Source organism: Anomaloglossus baeobatrachus, chromosome 6 (assembly GCF_048569485.1).
Source record: "Anomaloglossus baeobatrachus isolate aAnoBae1 chromosome 6, aAnoBae1.hap1, whole genome shotgun sequence".
NCBI classification, from domain to species: Eukaryota; Metazoa; Chordata; class Amphibia; order Anura; family Aromobatidae; genus Anomaloglossus; species Anomaloglossus baeobatrachus.
The window spans coordinates 70,542,792-70,564,603 of NC_134358.1; the positions used below are offsets into that span (position 1 = coordinate 70,542,792).

Genomic DNA, 21,812 nt, shown 5'->3' on the forward strand with positions numbered 1-21,812 from the left:
GTGTTCTTAGGCTTCAAAGCTTCTCCCTTTTTCCTCCAAACGTAACGATGGTCATTATGACCCAAACAGTTCAATTTTAGTTTTGTCAGACCACAGGACATGTCTCCAAAAATTAAGGTCTTTGTTCCTGTGTGCAATTGCAACCATTAATCTGGCTATTATATGTTTCTTTTGAAGTAATTGCTTCTTCTAGTAGAGTGACCTTTCAGCCCATGTTGATACAGTATTCGTTTCATTGTGGATAATGACACAATCTTACCAGCTGTCACCAGCATCTTCACAAGGTCTATTGCTTTTGTTCTTGGGTTGATATGCGCATGTCTGGCCAAAGCAAGTTCATCTCTGGTACACAGAACCCGTCTCCTTCCTTAGCAGTATGATGGCTGGACATTAATATCTTGTTTGTACTTGCGTGTATTTGTTTGTACAGATTGGTGACAGGTTTCCTTAAGGCATTTTTATTACTTTCTGCAAAGTCAAAACTGTATTACATACTCACGCACACACTTGCATCAATGTACACATATTCTTGTTGTTGAAAAGTCGCCAATGTGAACAAAGTCCCAGCATATCCATGACAGGCTGTCCTTGCATGCTAGGATTTGTAGTGTTGGGGCAGCAAGAGTGCTGCAATAAAGTGGATTTCTCCCTAAAATCAGCATTGCAATGACTTATGTATACTGTGTCGGGTGACCCTGTCTCCCCCCCCCCCCACCCTCTGCATGGGGTCATGTAACTGGGTAACATGAAGTCTCACCACAATGTCAATTATCCTAAAACCGACTTGAAACCATAAGATTAAAAAATAATATGTTTTTCAAACAAAACAAAGCAAACTTTTCATGGTGGTTGCAAGCCAAGTACACACATTGAGTCATCAATCAATGATGGCCCACCAAAGAGTAGAAAGAGACAGAAATGGTGGCGTATTCTCATTTGACCATACCACGTATGAAAGCCAAGTAAGCCGCTGCTCGTCTTCCATGTGTTCTTGCATAGATAACACAATCTCCAGTTTGGGCTTGGCAGGATTAGCTGTGACATTTACGCAAGTTACTTGCCCCAAGGCAAAGAGCGATTAGCAGATTGTCACCATTGTCAATTCTGACAACTTGATACCCAGCGCACATAGAAAAAAAAAAAAAAAGGCTCAATTTCACACTCTTATCCCGCGTTGTACCTGTGACACCACATGATTTCAGGGCAAATCTGAACCCAAATGTCTCATTCATCTGCTTGAAATTGGTCCTTGTCCTGTCCTTATGGGCCCCCTCGTTGCAGTTGATGCTGCGGGTTCTGTGTAAGTTGGTGAGACACACAAAACACCCTCACCAGCAGGTTTAGCAGGCAGACTAGATGGTTTCCTGCTCTGGGGACGTGTTTCCCCGTGCGGGCTTGGTCTACCGGCAGTACCCTTACTCAGCCACCTCTTGCTACTGCCCTAGGTGGTTTTCAGGCGGCACCGCTGGGTAGCCTTTCTCCCCTGCCAGCAGCCACTACAGGTGCAGGGTCTGACAGGGTCCTCCTCCTTAGCTCTACCCTCCAGACGCGGCTCCTCACTCCTTCTCCTTTGGCTGCCACTGCACACTCTCTGTTTCCAGTTCCACTACCCACCACTAGCCGGGATGCGAGGGCCACGCCCCCTCCCTGGGTCTGCCCAGGGGTCCCCTCTAAGCTGTGTATGTGTTCCTGGTTACTAAGTGTCTGTGTATCCACACCCCAGTCAGCCTTTGGGATTACCTGTTTTGTACTGACCCAGCATGGGTGCAGTACTCAGTGGTGCCTGACCAGGTCAGGGGCGCCACACTCGCAACTAGTGATGAGCGGGCATTACCATGCTCGAGTGCTCGGTACTCGCAACTAGTGATGAGCGAGCTCTACCATGCTTGGTACTGGTACCTAGTGATGAGCGGGCACTACAATGCTTGGGTGCTCTTTACTCTTAACTAGTGATGAGTGAGCACAACCATGCTTTGGGGCTTAGTACTCTTATCGAGCAGTTGCACTCTAAGGGCTCATGCGCATGTACCTGCTGAATATTCTGCAGCGATTTGACAGCACATGTGCGCGTCAAATTGCTGCAGAAACACTGCATAATGGATGCAGTTTTTCTGTACAAAAAAAAGCCTATTTCATGCGCTCGGGATGCTGCCCCCACCATAGACAGAGTGGGAGCTGCATCCAAAGCGCACTAATTAATTGACATGCTCATTTTATTAACGCATGGATTTGGGTCAAAATTTTAGCACCCAAATCGCTGCGTTCATAAAACCAACGTGCGCACGTCTCATGCACAATCTACATAGATTGTATTGGGGATGCAGGACGCATGCATTTACGCTACAGTGCAATACGCAGCGTAAATGCATGCAAATATGCAACGTGCGCATGAGCCCTTAGACAGGAAGAACTCATTTACGGAGTATGATGAAAGTCCATGGGGAACTCAAGCATTTTTCTGGAAGATCTTCCCATTGACTTCCATTATATTCTGTACACTAGTTGCGCCCATGAAAGCGTATAATTGCTCATTACGAGTACCGAGCACCCGAGCATGGTAGTGCCCGATCATCACTAGTTACGAGTACAGAGCCCCCCGAGCATGGTAGTGCCTGCTCATCACTAGTTATGAGTACTGAGCCCCCGAGCATGGTAGTGCCCGCTCATCACTAGTTATGCGTACTGAGCCCCCGAGCATGGTAGTGCCCGCTCATCACTAGTTATGCGTACTGAGCCCCCGAGCATGGTAGTGCCCGCTCATCACTAGTTACGAGTACTGAGCACCTGAACATGGTAGTGCTCGCTCATCACTAGTTACGAGTACTGAGCACCTGAGCATGGTAGTGCCCGCTCATCACTAGTTACCAGTACTGAGCACCTGAGCATGGTAGTGCTCGCTCATCACTTATTACGAGATACAGAGCCCCCGAGCATGGTAGTGCCCGCTCATCACTAGTTATGAGTACTGAGCACCTGAGCATGGTAGTGGCCGCTCATCACTAGTTATGAGTACTGAGCACCTGAACATGGTAGTGCTCGCTCATCACTAGTTAGCACCCTTCGCAATCATAACTGACAACCCTCCTTACCCAAGCTTAGATTTCCACAGGGTTTCATGGCGACCCAAGTTTAGTTCAGTGCACCCATAAAAGATTTAGGTGTTGCCGAAATGAAACAGATGCTGAAAGTCAGCCATATTATGGTAGCATAATATAAATAAGCATAGTAAGAAAGAACGGAACAAAATAGCCTCATTTATCAAAAATGTATTTGTTGTCTATAGCAACCAATCACAGCTTTCATTTTTCTAGCCTAGTTTTAGAAATAAAAGCAGAGTTGTGATTGGTTGCTATGGGCAACAAAAGGCAGTTTCACTGTTAGGCCCTGTGCGCACTAGACGTTTTTGTTGCGTTTTTGTGCAGAAAACGCTGTGACATTGCTTCCCCAGTAATGTCTATGGGTTTTCAGAAGTGCTGTCCGCACACAGCGTTTTTTTTGTAGCTGCGTTTTTGTGGTGACCAATTATTTCTGCGTTTTTCACTCATTGAATGCCTTGCACAAAAACGCAGCCAAAAACGAGGTAAATACGCATCGTTTTTTTACCACGGGTGCGTTTTTTGCGGACAAAAATGCACAAAAAAACGCAGCGTGAAAAAAAACGCCTAGTGCGCACATAGCCTTAGACACGTTTGATAAATGAGGCCCGGTGCTGCTTCTCAGTGGCCTCTTGTTCCTAACAACAACATAAAAAAACAACAAAAAAAAACCAAAACTAAAAATGATGGCTGATGGAGGCCTCGCTCCTGTCACTAGAACGTGACATGTAGGAATCACCAGTGAAGATAAACACAAACGTCCACACCTGTTAAAACACTTCACAGAACTTGGCCGACCTCAGCGCAAATGTTTACATCATAATTCTGTCAATACGACAAAGAAAATGTGAAAATCCAATAAAATGAGAAGGAATTCAACAATTCACTATAATGGAAAAAGACACATGCATCTGCGGCTAAATAGCCTCTGTGGGCCTCTGTGGCTAAATAGACAGATAATGTCTGATTTTGATCCCATTCACACATCACAATGGCACATTTAAGCCTAGCGTTCCACTATGAACCCTCAGTATGAGACTAAAGGGGGCTTTACACGCAGCGACATCACTAGCGATGTCGCTCGTGAAAGCACCTGCCCCCGTCGTCTGTGTGTCAAGGGCAAATCGCTGCCCGTGGCGTACAATATCGTTAGTCCCTGTCACACGTACTTACCTGTCTAGCGACGTCGCAGTGGCCAGCGATCTGCCTCTTTTCTAAGAGGGCGGTTCGTGCGGTGTCACAGTGACGTCACACAGCAGGCCTCCAATTGAAGCGGAGGGGCAGAGAGCAGCCGCATGAAAGTGACGCCCACCTCGTTGCTGGAGGACGCAGGTACGGTGTTAGTCGTTCTTGGGGTGTCACACATAGCGATGTGTGCTGCCTCAGGGACGGCGAACAACCTGCGTCCTGCACCAGCAACGATATTTGGCATTTGAATGACGTGTCAACGATCAACGATTAGGTGAGTATTTTTGATCGTTAGCGGTCGTTCGTACGTGCCACACGCAACGACGTCGCTAACGAGGACGGATGTGCGTCACGAATTCCGTGACCCCAAAGACATCTCGTTAGCGATGTCATTGCAAGTAACGGGGCCTTAAGGCCGGAGTCACAATTGAAAGACTCGCGCGAGTCTCGCATCCGCATCACCCAGCAGCCGCACACTCTCCTGACAGGAGTGTCTCAGCTGCATAGAGATACATGCAGCCAACCTGCTCCTGTCAGGAGAGAAGCCAGCCACACAGGGTGATGCGATCCGATAAACGCACCCTGAGACTTAAGGCCGGAGTTACACTTGCGGGAGACTCGCATCGCATCACCTGGCAACCGCACACTCTTTGGACAGGAGCGTCACAGCTGCATAGAGATACATGCAACAGACCTGCTCCTGTCAGGAGAGTGTGCAGCCATGCCGGGTGATGCAATGCGAGACTCGCGTGAGACTCTCGCAAGTGTAACTGCGGCCTAAAATGGACAGTCTAAAGGCCGCTTTACACGCTGCGATATCGGTACCGATATCGCTAGCATGGGTACCCGCCCCCATCTGTTGTGCGACACGGGCAAATCGCTGCCCGTGCCGCACAACATCGCCCAGACCCGTCACACTATTTACCTGCCCGGCGACGTCGCTGTGACCGTCAAACCGCCTCCTTTCTAAGGGGGCGGTTCGTTCAGTGTCACAGCGACGTCACAGCTGCGTCACTGAACCGCAGCCCAAGAGAAGACGAGGGGCGGAGATGAGCGGGACGCAACATCCCGCCCACCTCCTTCCTTCCGCATAGCGGCCGGAGACAGGTAAGGAGAGGTTCCTCGTTCCTGCGGTGTCACACGGAGCGATGTGTGCTGCCGCAGGAACGAGGAACAACCTCGTTACTACTGCAGTAACGATTTTTGAGAATGGACCCCCATGTCACCGTTGAGCGATTTTGCACGTTTTTTGCAACGATGCAAAATCGTTCATAGGTGTCACACGCAACGACATCGCTAATGCGGCCGGATGTGCGTCACCAATTCCGTGACCCCAACGAGTTCGCATTAGCGATGTCGTAGAGTGTAAAGCCCCCTTTAGGCTATGTGCGCAGAGTGCATTCTGCCATGACAAATATTCCGCAGCTTTTTGTCACTGCATGTGCATTTCAAAACTCACCTGAAAAGGTGAGTTTTGAAAGTATTTTGAATGTGTTCTGGATGCTTGCTCTGCCATAGACAGAGTGGGAAAAGCATCCAAAACGCACACAAGAAGTGACATGTTGCTTTTTAGAACGCATCAATATTGTCAAAAAATTGGCATGCAAAAAGCTGCGTTCTAAAATGCAACGTGTGCATGGACTTTTCAGCATTCTCATAGACTTTGCTGGGAACACAGAAAGCATGCGTGTACACTGCTGTTAAAAACGCTGCGTAAACTCATGAAAATACGCAACGTGCGCACATAGCCTTAGACCTTTGCGCAAGCCAAGGTGTGCATTTTTTATGCTCTTTTTGGGTGCAGTTTTGGTGCAGTTTGTGGCCCAAATCTGCATGTCTATCTTTATGTCAGCAAAGACAATAAGATTTATGAAGTGCTGTACACACGTTGCTTAATTTTTCCTTGCAGATTTGGTGCAGAAAATAATCTGCAACATGTCAATTGTTGGTTTATTTTCTACTGCTTTTTTTTTTTAGCCCTTCCACACATTGACTAAAAAAAAAAAAAATAGCACAAAAAACGCACCAGAAATTATGCTTTTTTTCGGTGCGTTTTTCTGCCAGATTTCATGCAAAAACTTTCTACACCAAATTTGCAGCATGCTCACATAGCCGTATAATGTTGGATCCAATTTTTCATCCATTTTTGGTTTGTGTGCCTCTTTTTACCATCAGTGTGGTATCTGTTTCTGGAGTATAAAAAAAAAACCAAAACACTTTAGGGTTTTCCTTTTTTTCCTTCTGTTCCATATGTAAGGAGATGAGCTCCTTTTATTTTTCTGGTTTCTTTTAATGCAAGAAAAACAAATGCCACACTGATGGTAAAAGCAGACAAACAAATAAAAGGTTTATAAATAAATAAATTTTAAAAAAAATAAAAAAAAAGGGCAAAAAAGGCAGATCCAGCACACTTGCTCGTACAAAATAAAATAATAAAATAATAATAGTTATTATTGCTATGAATAATATGATGTCTGAATTATTTAATTCCTAATTTTGCAAGTACAATGTATCAAAAAAGGTCTAAAAACCATGCTTTTTGAATGAACCTCAGTTATTGCAAGACTGCAGAGATAAATGTATAGAGATGAACAATAGATACACATAAATATACACAGACGAATATGAAATGGATACATATGATAGATAAAGATAGAACTACAGACAGAGATCGATCAATAAACAGGTCTGTCGATCGACGGATGACAGACAGAGGTTGCGCTTTAGGGTACGCTCACACGAGCGTGAAAATCGGACGAGTGCAATGCAATAAATTCTCGCATTGCACTCTGACCAATGTTAGGCAATGAGGGCGAGCTGTTTGGATGCGAGAAAAGCGGCAGCATGCTGCGATTGTCTGCGAGAGCCGTATCCCTCGCACCCATTCAAGTGAATGGATGCGAGAGATACATCGGACTGCACTCGGATGTTATCCCAGTGCAGTGCGATCTACGCACAGGCTGACAGTGGAGGAGATGGGAGGATTAACCCCTCCCTCTCCTCCGCAGCGCCCGCACTCAGCCTCACAGCTGTGACCCGATCGCAAGATCAGGTTACAGTCGCATGACACCCGGCTCACGCACGCAGCAGAGCCTGAGCCGGGGGACATTAGCATATCGCATCCGATGCTCTCGCATCACATGCCATACGCTCGTGTGAGTCCAGCCTAACTCTCATGTCGGTAGCTCCTACATCTGAAGCCCTGGAAAAATGGGATTCAGTCGTATGGGCTGAGAGGGCCACTGACTAATGACACAGACATGTTACTATGTGCTCTGTCAGACATTTTCCGCTGTTTCCACATATTTGGAGTCGGCTCCAAGACGCAAAAAGGCAAATGTGGCTGAAAATTATACCCGATAAAGCATCCAATGACTCCATCTGCATGATTACTGTCAATGGCCCCCATGAATTCATATTCCTAAATCTTGTTTTCAGCTGAGTGCACACTTTGTGTTTTTGACTGCAGATTTGTCACAAAACCTGAATTGAATCCTGATGCCAGCAAAGTCAATTAGGCTATGTTCACACAGGGTGTTTTTGCATGTTTTTTCTTTGTTTTTCTGCAAATAAATACTAATAAAATGCTGGTTTTACTGGACCACAAAGCCTATGAGAGTTGAGAAATCTCGCAAAGCCTATATGGCTATGTGCCCACGGGACTCTGTACCCGCGGATTTTGGTACGGAAAACCTGCAGATTTATCTGGATTTTCTAGATAAATCCGCAGATTTTAGCATGTACAGACACTCCCCATGTTATCCTATGGGACATGGGGAGTGCTGTGTCCATGCTGCGGAATGTGCGGCTGCGGAACATGCTGCGGATGTCCCGCAGCCGCACATAATTGCATGTCAATTATTTCTGCGGAAATACCTGAGGAATTCCTGGCCCTCCACTATGGAGATAGGGCCAGGACTTCCACAGGTAAGCTGCATGAATGTCCACAGGTTTACCGCAGCAATTTCGCTGTACTACCGCAGCTATAAATCACTGCGGTTTCCGGGGAGAAGCTGCGGGAAACCTGCGGATATATCCACAGGTACAAACTCCCGTGAGCACATGAGAGTCGAGAAACCTCGCAAAGCCTACGAGAGTCGAGAAACCTCACAAAGCCTACGAGAGTCGAGAAACCTCACAAAGCCTACGAGAGTCCAGAAACCTCGCAAAGCCTACGAGAGTCCAGAAACCTCGCAAAGCCTACGAGAGTCCAGAAACCTCGCAAAGCCTACGAGAGTCCAGAAACCTCGCAAAGCCTACGAGAGTCCAGAAACCTCGCAAAGCCTACGAGAGTCCAGAAACCTCGCAAAGCCTACGAGAGTCCAGAAACCTCGCAAAGCCTACGAGAGTCCAGAAACCTCGCAAAGCCTACGAGAGTCCAGAAACCTCGCAAAGCCTACGAGAGTCCAGAAACCTCGCAAAGCCTACGAGAGTCCAGAAACCTCGCAAAGCCTACGAGAGTCCAGAAACCTCGCAAAGCCTACGAGAGTCCAGAAACCTCGCAAAGCCTACGAGAGTCCAGAAACCTCGCAAAGCCTACGAGAGTCCAGAAACCTCGCAAAGCCTACGAGAGTCCAGAAACCTCGCAAAGCCTACGAGAGTCCAGAAACCTCGCAAAGCCTACGAGAGTCCAGAAACCTCGCAAAGCCTACGAGAGTCCAGAAACCTCGCAAAGCCTACGAGAGTCCAGAAACCTCGCATAGCCTACGAGAGTCCAGAAACCTCGCATAGCCTACGAGAGTCCAGAAACCTCGCATAGCCTACAAGAGTCCAGAAATCTCACACACACGCAAACACTTGTTTTTGTCCCTGACTAAAATGGCAACGTGCTTAGTTTTTTTAAAGAAACAGAACGTCAGTTCTTTCAGCATTTTTGCTGCGTTTTTTTCACCCAGAGCTTGTGCGCACGTTGCGTAATTGCATTCATTAACGCTGTGTATTGCACTGCAGCGTAAATGCATGCATCCTGCGTCCAGACCCCAGCACAAATCTATGAAGATTGTTCATGATACATTCGCACGATGCTTTTATGAACACGGCAATTTGGGTGCTAAATTTTTGACCCAAATCCGTGCGTTCATAAAATGAGCATGTCACTTATTCCGTGCGCTATGGATGCAGCTCCCACTCTGTCTATGGTGGGGGCAGCAGCCATTGCGCATGAAATCGGCTTTTTTTGTACAGAAAAACTGCATCCATTATGCAGTGTTTCTGCAGCGATTTGACGCGCACATGTGCTGTCAAATCGCTGCAGAATATTTAGCAGTTACGTGGACATGAGCCCATACAAAGCAATGAGAAAGTGCAAAAAAAGCAGTGAAAAAGAATAAAAAAAAATGCACCAAAACCGCAAGTTATTTCCTGCCAAGAGATTAGGTTTTTCTACAGTTTTACTGCAAAATAAAAAAAAAAAAACTAAAAAAAAAACAAAACAGCAAAAACGCCTTGTGAACATAGCCCTAGAATCCTGAAGTCTCATGGACACGTTGAGTATTTTCTCCTTGCAGATTTGGTGCAGAGATAAATCTGCAGCATGTCTGCTCTTTCAGCATTTTTGCTGCAGATTTCACCCATTCTAATAAATGGGAAAAATCTGCACCGAAAACGCGAGGTTTTGCTGCTACGTTTTTCCTGACAAGAGATGCAGAAATGGTGCAGAAATCACAGCACCAAATCCTAATTGTCAAAATTGCCATGTGCTTTATGCTACTATGTCTTTCCCACTGTGGTAAAATATATTAGTATACACAGCAAATTTATTATATACTTATCATGTGCCTTATTACACTTGGTTTTTGGAAGGTCTTTTTCTAGTTTCCCTCCTTGATATTCTTTTGTTTTTAATCCATGAATTCTGTATTTATAAAAAAGTTGCATATTGTTTTGATACACAATTTTGTGCTTCTATTTACTTCATGCCGAAATCTCATTCTATCTAATATATAAAGCTGAATGTATGTATGTATGTATGTATGTATGTATGTATGTATGTCTGGGATTGGCATCTGTACCGTCGCAGCTACAGCCACAAAATTTTGCACACTCACACGTGTGAACCCCGAGAGCGTCATAAGCTATGTTGTGAGGCGAAATTTTAATCCCACGCGTTCCAATTTACCAATCAATTTTGCCCCATCTACATAATGGGGAAAAAGTGAAACGAAAAGTGTATCCGCACCGTCGCATTTACAATCACGAAATTTTGCACAGACACCTCATGTGACCCAGGGAACGTCATAGACTATGTTTTGACAGGAAAATGTAACCCCGCGCTTTACAGTTACTCTCCAAAAAACATGGCTCCATAAAAGTAAATGGAGCCTGGAACTACAGGTTATTAGTAGGAGCTGTGAGTGGTTGCTATAGGAACAAAAGACATTCATAGTATAAGAAGCTTATATGTGACGTAATAAGATGTCGGTGGGGAGACGGATGGAGAGAGACAGAGACAAACGGTGAAAGAGACAGACAGACAGACGGGGAAAGAGAGAGACTGATCTGGAAAGAGACTGACCTGGAAAGAGACAGATGGGGAAAGAGACAGACAGACAGACATGCAGACAGGGACAGAGACAGGCAGACCGGGAAGGAGGAGACAGCCAGAGAGACAGACAAAGACAGACCGGGAAGGAGGAGACAGCCAGAGAGACAGACAAAGACAGACGGGGAAAGAGACACAGACCTGGGAAAGAGACACAGACCTGGGAAAGAGACACAGACCTGGGAAAGAGACACAGACAAGGAAAGAGACACAGACAAGGAAAGAGACAGACAAGGAAAGAGACAGACAAGGAAAGAGACAGACAAGGAAAGAGACAGACAAGGAAAGAGACAGACAAGGAAAGAGACAGACAAGGAAAGAGACAGACAAGGAAAGAGACAGGGAAAGACGGGGAGACAGACCTGGAAAAGACACAGACATTTATATCTATCTGTTTTGTGGTTTTTGTGTGCAGAATACATTTTTGTTAATACATTCTATTTTGTTAACAACATCTATTAACCCGGGCAGTACATACACACACACACACACACACTCTGAGGCATTAATTCATTATTTGTAAATATAAGTCGTTTAAATAAAAGTATTTACTGTGGACTTTTTTTTTTTTTAGATTATTTACAATATGAACACATCCTGACTGATCCGTATTTAGGTGATGATAATCTAGCGAAGAATGTTCTCCATGTTTTAGGCGGCTCCTTGTTCCCTTCCCAATCTCACATCATCCAGACATTATACGCAGGGCTGTCATTTGGTAAAAGAAGTCTACAATTAAACAATTGACTATACAAAGTGTCATGTAACTCCTGGCTTTGTGGAGCCCAAATCATCATCATGTAATTAAAAAGTGATAATATGCTAAAACTGAAGAAGCGGGATAATTACACCAGGGCCCATGGAATGTCTGAGTTTAGGAAAAGCTCCAGACAAGGCCGTCAGGTTTTCGTGCAGACATTCAGGCCGGAGACAATGAGATGCGATCATTTAGAAGTAATTAATAGCAATTCTTATTTTGTAAATAATCTTTTAATCTACGGGTGAAGGGTGATGAAGTGGAGCTCAAACACCCACACACAGTGGATAGAAGTGGTGGATCCCACAATTTTCATGGTTATCTAAGGTCATGCCTTGGGACCAGATAGATTTTAACAGATCTAGACATTTTGACTCCAAAGCAAATAAGTGCCAACAAAGATGTCTGGCAGCAGCTTATCTCCTATCCTACAATGAAATATGTCTGGTCACATCATATATCACATAATATCGAGTAGATCTTGGAGACTCCAAGCAATCATTCTGTATACCCTCAACTTCTGCAATCAGGAAAAACAAGTATCAGGCATTTTAATACACCTAACCTCATAAGATCTTCTCTACTTATCTCTTATCTTCTCTTCCCACAATCGCGTACAAGATTTCTCCCGTGCCTCCCCCATACTCTGGAACGCTCTACCTCAGCATATCAGACTCTCCCCTACCGTGGAAACCTTCAAGAGGACCTGAAGACCCATCTCTTCCAACAAGCCTACATCCTACAATAGCCCTCAGTCCAGTACACCACTGTGCAACCAGCTCTGTCCTCACCTATTGTACCATCACCCATTCCCTGTAGACTGTGAGCCCTCGCGGGCAGGGTCCTCTCTCCTCCTGTACCAGTCTGTTTTGTTAATGATTGTTGTACGTATACCCTCTTTCACTTGTAAAGCACCATGGAACAAATGGCGCTATAATATTATTAATTATTATTATTAACAACCTCCTATACCAAGAGCAAAATAAGACGAGTATGAAAAATCATCCAGGAAAATCTCCAGACATTTTTTATGTTCATTTTTTTGTCCATATTGAATCAGTTTTTAAAAATCCTCATTTAAAAATGTAGAAAACAAAATACAGTTTTCTATATTGATTATTGCAATGGATACGAGAAATAAATAAAAATAAATAATAATAATAATAATAAATAATAATAATAATAATAATAATAATATTATAAAATAATAATAAATTGGCGACTATGTAGATGATCCGTATGGGATCTAATCTTTTTTTGCACCCCTAAACTTGAATGAGCGAGTCTCATCCGATATACGGAAGACAAGAAGAGTGCAGCTGCACTTATATTCCCCATACGGGCAATAGTCCGGTGTAAAAGAAAAAAAGGTCATTTCTAGTGTTGAGCGGACCCGGATCCGCATGGTTTGAGCGCCCGATCCGAGTCTGTCCACTACCCGGGATTCGGGGTGCACGATCCGGATTTTTTTTTTTTTCCTCTCTCTCTCCGACTCCGACTCCCTATTGATTTACATGGACGCGGATTCCAGATCGGATCCGGACTTCGGCGGCAACCCGATCCGGATCCACTGGACCCGGATTATGAGCGATCCGCTCAACTCTAGTCAGGTCAACTGAACAGCCAAACTGAATAATAATGGTCAGTGAGCTGTGCTTTATACACGTTCACATTATATGATCATCTGAACCAGCCCTAAGGGTGCATTTTTTTTGGCAGTTTATGGAGGGGATAATCCAAGGTTTTGAGCCAGATTTTTTTTTTTTTTTAAATGAGGATTTTAGAAAGTTTATACATTAAAAAAAGACAGCGTGAACACAGTCAAAGAGTGACAAGTAGCACTAGAGTTGCCCGACAGCCGCCATTGCCACTACTACTCTCCCAACACTTCAGAAGCTCCTTTTTTTCCAGAGAGACTGTAGAACAGATTTTCCTTTCTCCTGAAACCATTTTGAAGACATTTGGGAGCCTTTTTTGCAGCCTTTGTAATTGACATTGCTCAGTTTGGAGCAGATTCCATCAGTCTGTGTCAAATAAATCACTTACACTTTCTGCATTTGCTCATCAGGCGGTTTCCAAAAGCTTGGGGGGGGGAATCTGCTAAAATATATAGGAGAAGCAGTCTTGAGCGTCCTGACTGTTAAGAGTTTTTTAAGGAGAATTTAAGAGAGGCGTTTCTCTAGTAAATGTGCATGTGCAGCCAATCGGCACAATCCGGCAAAAAAACTGATCCATTGCATCAGTTTTTTCCATGCGTTCCTTCCGTTTTTTGACGGATCCGTTGTGCTACTGAGCATGCGCTGTTTAAAAAAACGAATCCGTCGTTGGATTCCGTCATATGTCGGATGATGTCGGATCCGCCGCCCATAGGCTTTCATTGTAACTCACGCCGCACAGCGCCATACGGTGACAAAAAATGCTGCAAGCAGAATTCCATCCGGCCGCCGGATGATCCTGCAAAAGCCGGATGCAACACAAGGCCATGCGGCTCAATCCGGTGCTAATACAAGTCTATGGGTGAAAGAATGTATCCGGCGGCAACACACGCCAGATCCGTTCTTTCCGGCTTTTACCGGATTGTGCCGCACAGCAAAAACTGGATGTGTGAAAGCAGCCTAAGGGGTACTTTACACGTTCCGACATCGCTAGCATCGGCTAACGATGCTGAGCGCGATAGTACCTGCCCCCGTCGCACATGCGATATGTGGTGATTGCTGCCGTAGCGAACATTATCGCTACAGCAGAGTCACACGCACATACCTGCTCGGCGACGTCTCTGTGACCGCCGAACAATCCGTCCTTCAAGGGGGAGGTGCGTTCGGTGTCACCGCGACGTCACTAATCGGCCGGCCAATAGAAGCGGAGGGACGGAGATGAACGGGACATAACATCCCGCCCACCTTCTCCCTTCTGCATTGCCGTCAGGACGCAGGTAAGGAGATGTTTGTCGCTCCTGCGGGTTTACACACAGCGATGTGTGGAGCTGCAGGAACAACAAACAACATCGTACCTGCGGTCGACCCGACATTATGAAAATGACCAATGCTACACAGATCACCGATTTTCGACGCTTTTGCGATCGTTTAATCGGCGCATCTAGGATTTACACGTTGCGATGTCGTTACCGGTGCCGGATGTGCGTCACTAACGACGTGACCCCGAAGATATTTCGGAAGCGATGTCGCAACGTGTAAAGCCCGCCTTAGGTGTACAGCCCAAGATCTGGCCCAGTACTGCATTTGCATTAGTCGCACATACACAGTCGCAAAAAACTGATTTGCTGATGAAATATCAGCAGATACTACACTGATTTCTAAGGGAAGTAAAAACCACGTGGGGGTGGGCTTTAAAAAAAATGTAAAAAATTTTTTTAAAATAAATTGCATAATTTGACTTAAGAATGCTACAGCAGTTTCCCATAGAGCTGAGCCTCCCATAATGGAGTAGAAACCCCCAGAGAGCAGAGCCTAAAATGGAGCAGAGACCCTCATAAAGCAGAAGCCCCCATGGAGTAGAACCCCTTCATGGAGCAGAGCGTCCCTTTTAAAGAGCACAGCCTCCCATAGAGCACAGCCTCCCATAGAGCACAGCCTCCACTAGATCTGAGCCTCCCATAGAGCACAGCCTCCACTAGATCTGACCCTCCCATAGAGCACAGCCTCCACTAGATCTGACCCTCCCATAGAGCACAGCCTCCACTAGATCTGACCCTCCCATAGAGCACAGCCTCCACTAGATCTGACCCTCCCATAGAGCACAGCCTCCACTAGATCTGACCCTCCCATAGAGCACAGCCTCCACTAGATCTGACCCTCCCATAGAGCACAGCCTCCACTAGATCTGACCCTCCCATAGAGAACAGCCTCCACTAGATCTGACCCTCCCATAGAGAACAGCCTCCACTAGATCTGACCCTCCCATAGAGAACAGCCTCCACTAGATCTGACCCTCCCATAAAGCACAGCCTCCACTAGATCTGACCCTCCCAGAGCACAGCCTCCACTAGATCTGACCCTCCCATAGAGCACAGCCTCCACTAGATCTGACCCTCCCATAGAACACAGCCTCCACTAGATCTGACCCTCCCATAGAGCACAGCCTCCACTAGATCTGAGCCTCCCATAGAGCACAGCCTCCACTAGAGAACAGCCTCCCATAGAGCACAGCCTCCACTAGAGAACAGCCTCCCATAGAGCACAGCCTCTCATAGAGCACAGCCTCTCATAGAGCACAGCCTCTCATAGAGCACAGCCTCCACTAGATCTGAGCCTCCCATAGAGCACAGCCTCCACTAGATCTGAGCCTCCCATAGAGCACAGCCTCCACTAGATCTGAGCCTCCCATAGAGCACAGCCTCCACTAGATCTGAGCCTCCCATAGAGCACAGCCTCCACTAGAGAACAGCCTCCCATAGAGCACAGCCTCCACTAGAGAACAGCCTCCACTAGAGAACAGCCTCCACTAGAGAACAGCCTCCACTAGAGCACAGCCTCTCATAGAGCACAGCCTCCACTAGATCTGAGCCTCCCATAGAGCACAGCCTCCACTAGATCTGAGCCTCCCATAGAGCACAGCCTCCACTAGATCTGAGCCTCCCATAGAGCACAGCCTCCACTAGATCTGAGCCTCCCATAGAGCACAGCCTCCACTAGATCTGAGCCTCCCATAGAGCACAGCCTCCACTAGATCTGAGCCTCCCATAGAGCACAGCCTCCACTAGATCTGACCCTCCCATAGAGCACAGCCTCCACTAGATCTGACCCTCCCATAGAGCACAGCCTCCACTATATCTGACCCTCCCATAGAGAACAGCCTCCACTAGATCTGACCCTCCCAGAGCACAGCCTCCACTAGATCTGACCCTCCCATAGAGCACAGCCTCCACTAGATCTGACCCTCCCATAGAACACAGCCTCCACTAGATCTGACCCTCCCATAGAGCACAGCCTCCACTAGATCTGACCCTCCCATAGAGCACAGCCTCCACTAGAGAACAGCCTCCCATAGAGCACAGCCTCCACTAGAGAACAGCCTCCCATAGAGCACAGCCTCCACTAGAGAACAGCCTCCACTAGAGAACAGCCTCTCATAGAGCACAGCCTCCACTAGATCTGAGCCTCCCATAGAGCACAGCCTCCACTAGATCTGAGCCTCCCATAGAGCACAGCCTCCACTAGATCTGAGCCTCCCATAGAGCACAGCCTCCACTAGATCTGAGCCTCCCATAGAGCACAGCCTCCACTAGATCTGAGCCTCCCATAGAGCACAGCCTCCACTAGAGAACAGCCTCCCATAGAGCACAGCCTCCACTAGAGAACAGCCTCCCATAGAGCACAGCCTCCACTAGAGAACAGCCTCTCATAGAGCACAGCCTCCACTAGATCTGAGCCTCCCATAGAACACAGCCTCCACTAGATCTGAGCCTCCCATAGAGCACAGCCTCCACTAGATCTGAGCCTCCCATAGAGCACAGCCTCCACTAGATCTGAGCCTCCCATAGAGCACAGCCTCCACTAGATCTGAGCCTCCCATAGAGCACAGCCTCCACTAGATCTGAGCCTCCCATAGAGCACAGCCTCCACTAGAGAACAGCCTCCCATAGAGCACAGCCTCCACTAGAGAACAGCCTCCCATAGAGCACAGCCTCCACTAGAGAACAGCCTCTCATAGAGCACAGCCTCCACTAGATCTGAGCCTCCCATAGAACACAGCCTCCACTAGATCTGAGCCTCCCATAGAGCACAGCCTCCACTAGATCTGAGCCTCCCATAGAGCACAGCCTCCACTAGATCTGAGCCTCCCATAGAGAACAGCCTCCACTAGATCTGACCCTCCCATAGAGCACAGCCTCCACTAGATCTGAGCCTCCCATAGAGCACAGCCTCCACTAGATCTGAGCCTCCCATAGAGAACAGCCCCCATGACACCGCTGCACCTGTTTCCAGGACAGAATAGAAGCACTTTCTCCTTATGCCCCCTCCTTCCCTCCCTCCCTCCCTTTATCGCACTTTCCCCTATTCCCCGCTGATCTGCTGCTCCCGTGGCTCTGCATTGTCCCCGGGGCTGCTCCTTTGCCTCCCATTGTCCCCAGTAGCCTCCTCCTTTCCCTGCCTGTCATCCCTCCTCCCGACCCCCAGAGCGGAGGGGACAGACCCCAGAATAAGCACCGGGGTTAGCTCTTACCGTTAGGACAGATCCTCCAGGGTCCTCGATCTAGTATAATCCACCTTGCATGACCCTCGGACGATCACTCGGATCACACCGCGCCCGCCCGAGCCCTGAGCGATCCTCCGAGCCCGAGATCCCACGATGTGAAGTTCCTGAAGTTCACTTCGAAGCCCGCGGTCTGATTGGCTGCAGCAACTCCCCCTTCTCGTAGGCACGCCCTCTCATTGGTTACTCCAGTCCCCCATCTCATAGGCACGCCCTCTGATTGGCTGCTCCTGCCCCTTTCTCTTCTAAACTTTCACTAGTGATTATCTCCAGACTATACAATGGGCAGCTTTAGTTTATGGGACAGGGACAGTCAATTGTATGGATTTATTGTTCTGGGGTCTGTTGTTATCCTGAGAGAAAGGCAATAGAGCAGCTGTGACCTAGTTTATGCCATGAAGACAGTCAGACAGTGTAACTACACACACAACATTACAAGGTCAAAGAGAGACAAAAAGAATTGCGTTGGGTTGAATCTGCTGGGTCTGTTGCTGCGTCGTTTTGATGCATCCGTTATTTTTGTGTTGTCAACGGATGCAACGGGTCCGTTATTTCACAGGAATCCGCTGATTCCTGTGAAATAACGGACCCATTGCATCCGTTTGGCGTCCGTTAGGCGTCCGTCTAACGGAATGCGTCGGCTCCATTTTTTTTCCCCAATTTTTTCATTCTGGGCATGCTCAGCGGCAAATTCCGTTGTAAAGCACTTTGCAACGGAATCCACCACCATAGGGATCCATTATAACTATTGACGGATGTAACGGAATCCGCCGCTCGGCATCATTTTAACGCAAGCAATTAATGTTACATGCTGCGTTCCTTCCACCCAGCGGAAGCAACGCAGGTCCATCTATCACAATCCGTCATCCATACAAGTCTATGGGAAACAGCAGAATCCGTTAATGGATTCCGCTGTTTTCCAAAACGGTGGATTGCAACTAAATGAAAAAACGCAAGTGTGAAACTAGCCTTAGTTCCATAAAAATGCGGTACATTCTGGTATCCTCCAGTTTGATACAGCTAAGGTCAGAGAGAAAAGATTAATTTTAGGTGATTAGACGTCCTTATCCTCTGCAGCATGGAGGGTTTCCTAATTTTAACATTACTAATATATTAAATGTGTGATCAGTGATGGGCAAGTGCAGGGGTTGCAGTCTCACCTGGGGCCTTTTGGACTATAGCAGACCAATTTTATTGAAGACCTGAGATAGATGGGTCCCTCATTTTCATTGGTGCCCTCAAGCTTAAGTTATGCTACTGTTGGTGGGTACCTCCATGGGTTTTCTGTAGAGTTGGGCGGATTGATCCTGGGACTTTGATCAATCGGCCAGGTCGGTAGACTCGGGCTGCTAGATGGGGGCTCACAAATTTCTTACGTTCAGGGATCTCGGACTTTTAGTCGGGTAATTAGGGGATCCTGAAAGGTAGGAGATTTGCAAGCTTATCATCCAGTGGCCAGAGTCAATGGAGCCCCAAGAATCAATCCAGCCAACTCTAGTCATAAGAACTAGATCACCACTTGGGATAAGTAGGGATTTTTGTACCTTTTTAATGGTTCATACTCTATGGACATGTCACACACCAGTCTTTATGGTGCGCTAAATTTATTAGGAGGCGCTCCATGCTTCTTGATCACTTTGGTACGTCTTTTGGAGTGTCCAGACGTCAAGGAGTGAAATTGTGCTCATACACTTCAGCTACAATGTATACATAATATACAATGTATATTATGGCATACAATATATTACCTTTATATTTAAAGTAGGTTTCCCAACTTTTGATTAGTTTTATCTACTTTACAAAAGTGCTGGGACCACTTCCAAATTTTTGCTCAAATGCCACAGCAACAAATTTTGTGAGTTTTTGACTATGCAAAACTGGCATAGCGGGTATGATAACTTTCTCTATGACTTTATTGGTCTTGTGATAAGTGGAAGTCTCATTAGCAACAGGTCAGAAGAAATATTGGAAATGTTTCTAAGTTTCAAGGTTTTAAATAAGCTACAAAAAGTCCATGTATGTTCTTTAGGGAAAAAAAACTCCATTGATCTTGCTATCTACAACAGTCCTAAAGAGAATGAATGGTGCGGCAGTGCACACGTACAACCATTGCTCCATTCAAACAGGGAGCACCAGTCTCCTATTCTAAAAGTCGGTGGGGTTCTCAGATATCTTTCCGATATGAATCCATTAGTTACCACCCTTCCGGTGGATAAGTTGTGTCTACTGGAATATCCCTTTTAGACTAAAATTCCTACTGTAGGAAATATTGCAAAAACCTCCACTTCCAAAATCTGTGCCGCTTGTTAACTATTCATACCCTAATGAATAATTTCAGATTACATAGTGTTTATCTGTACACAACATCTTTTTGAGGCAGATTCTGCCTGTGTGGGACCTGCATGTAAAAGCACTTAAAGGGAATGTGTAAGCAGGTTTTTGCTATGTAATCTGAGGACAGTATAAGGTAGGGGTTAATACACAGATTTCAGTGATGTGTCTCTTATCAGGCTCTGTGCTGTTGTTTACTTGGAATGATAGTTTAAGCACCAGAAGCTTATCAATACTTGGACTACATCAGCTACACCAACGTGTGAGACCTAGTCTGTCAACGCAACCTCCTCTGATTAGCAGCTCATTGTCAATAAACGATGTCCATAGAGAGCTGTGGTGTGGGCGGGGTTAGGTAACTCAGCTCGGCTACATACTACATCTAAGAACTCTGATTGTGTTAAAACTGCTGCACCCAGTAAATTAAGTGACACATCTCTGGATTCAGGGTCTTTTGTGCTACATTATGCTGGTCTTAGATGAGGTGGCAAATACCTGCTGATATATTTCCCTTTAACCCTTTCCTGACCTTTGATGCAAGTTTACGATATGGTTAGATACGGGTTTAGGTCCTATGACGTAAACATACGCTATGGCAATCGCTAAGACACAGTAGCTGTAGCCGCACGATTGCTGCCTGGAGCTTAGAAAAAGTTATAGCCGATCTCCGACTGTGACAGCCAGGCATGGTGCCTGCACCGCTCCTGGCTGTTCAACCCTCTATATGCTGCGATCAATAGTGATCGCAGCACTTAGGGGGCTCGGAAGCTGAGAAAGAGAGTGCTCTTCCTCTCCCATCCGATCGGGAATTCCGTGACGCGATCATGGGGACCCACTTGTTGCATGGTAACGCAAGGTCAAAGGACAATCTCTGGGTTGTCTGTCTATAGTGGCCTGTTAGACCATGCCTGCAGCATAGTTTAACAGGTGTTTTGCCAGCTAATACTGACAGCTATAATATATTGCAATGCTTGTGCATTGCAATGAACTATATCAGCAGTCATACTAATAAAAGATAAAGTCCCATATAGAGACTAAATAAAAATGTGGAAAAATTGTAAAAATAAAAAAAATTAAAAAATAAAGAGCAAAAAAATAAAAAAAATTATACCAATAAATATGTATATTTATGTAAAAACAAAAAATAATACAAAAAAGTACACATAGTTGGTATCACTGCATCTGGAACAAGCTGATCTATAAAACTGTGACACTAGTTAATCCCTTCAGTGAACACTGTAAAAAAAACCTCAAAAACATTGCAAAACTATATCTTTTCATAATACAGTTGACACAAAAGTCGACCAAAAGTCATATGTAGATAAAAATGGTATAGCTGAAAACGACATCTTGTTCCGTAAAATACAGCTACCATACACCTCCGCTAGCTAAAAAAAACTATAGCTCTCAAAATACAGCAATGCAAAAACTTTTTTTTTTTTTTTATAAAATTCTTTTTATTTTGTAAAAGCAACAAAAAGACAAACAAATGAAAAACAATATAAATGTGGTATCGCTGTAGTCGTACTGACCCGAAGAATACAGCTGTCTTTTAACACTTTTACGACACGAAGAACGCCATAAAACAATATTCCTGAATTGCTGGTTCTTCTTGATTTTGCATCACAAAAAGCGGCATAGAAAGCGATCAAAAAATATTATGTGGCCCAAAATGGTACCATAAAAA

At 45.9% G+C, this 21,812-nt stretch overlaps 1 protein-coding gene across 1 annotated transcript in view; it reads right to left on the reverse strand.

Moving 5' to 3' along the window:
* FZD6 (frizzled class receptor 6) overlaps window positions 1-17,904 on the reverse strand; it is a 107,393-nt gene extending 89,489 nt beyond the window's left edge. The window contains exon 1 of the mRNA XM_075353026.1: window positions 17,765-17,904. The gene's annotated coding sequence lies outside the window, so the exon portion shown is untranslated. The remainder of the gene's footprint in view (window positions 1-17,764) is intronic.
* Between the last annotated feature and the right edge of the window lie 3,908 nt (window positions 17,905-21,812).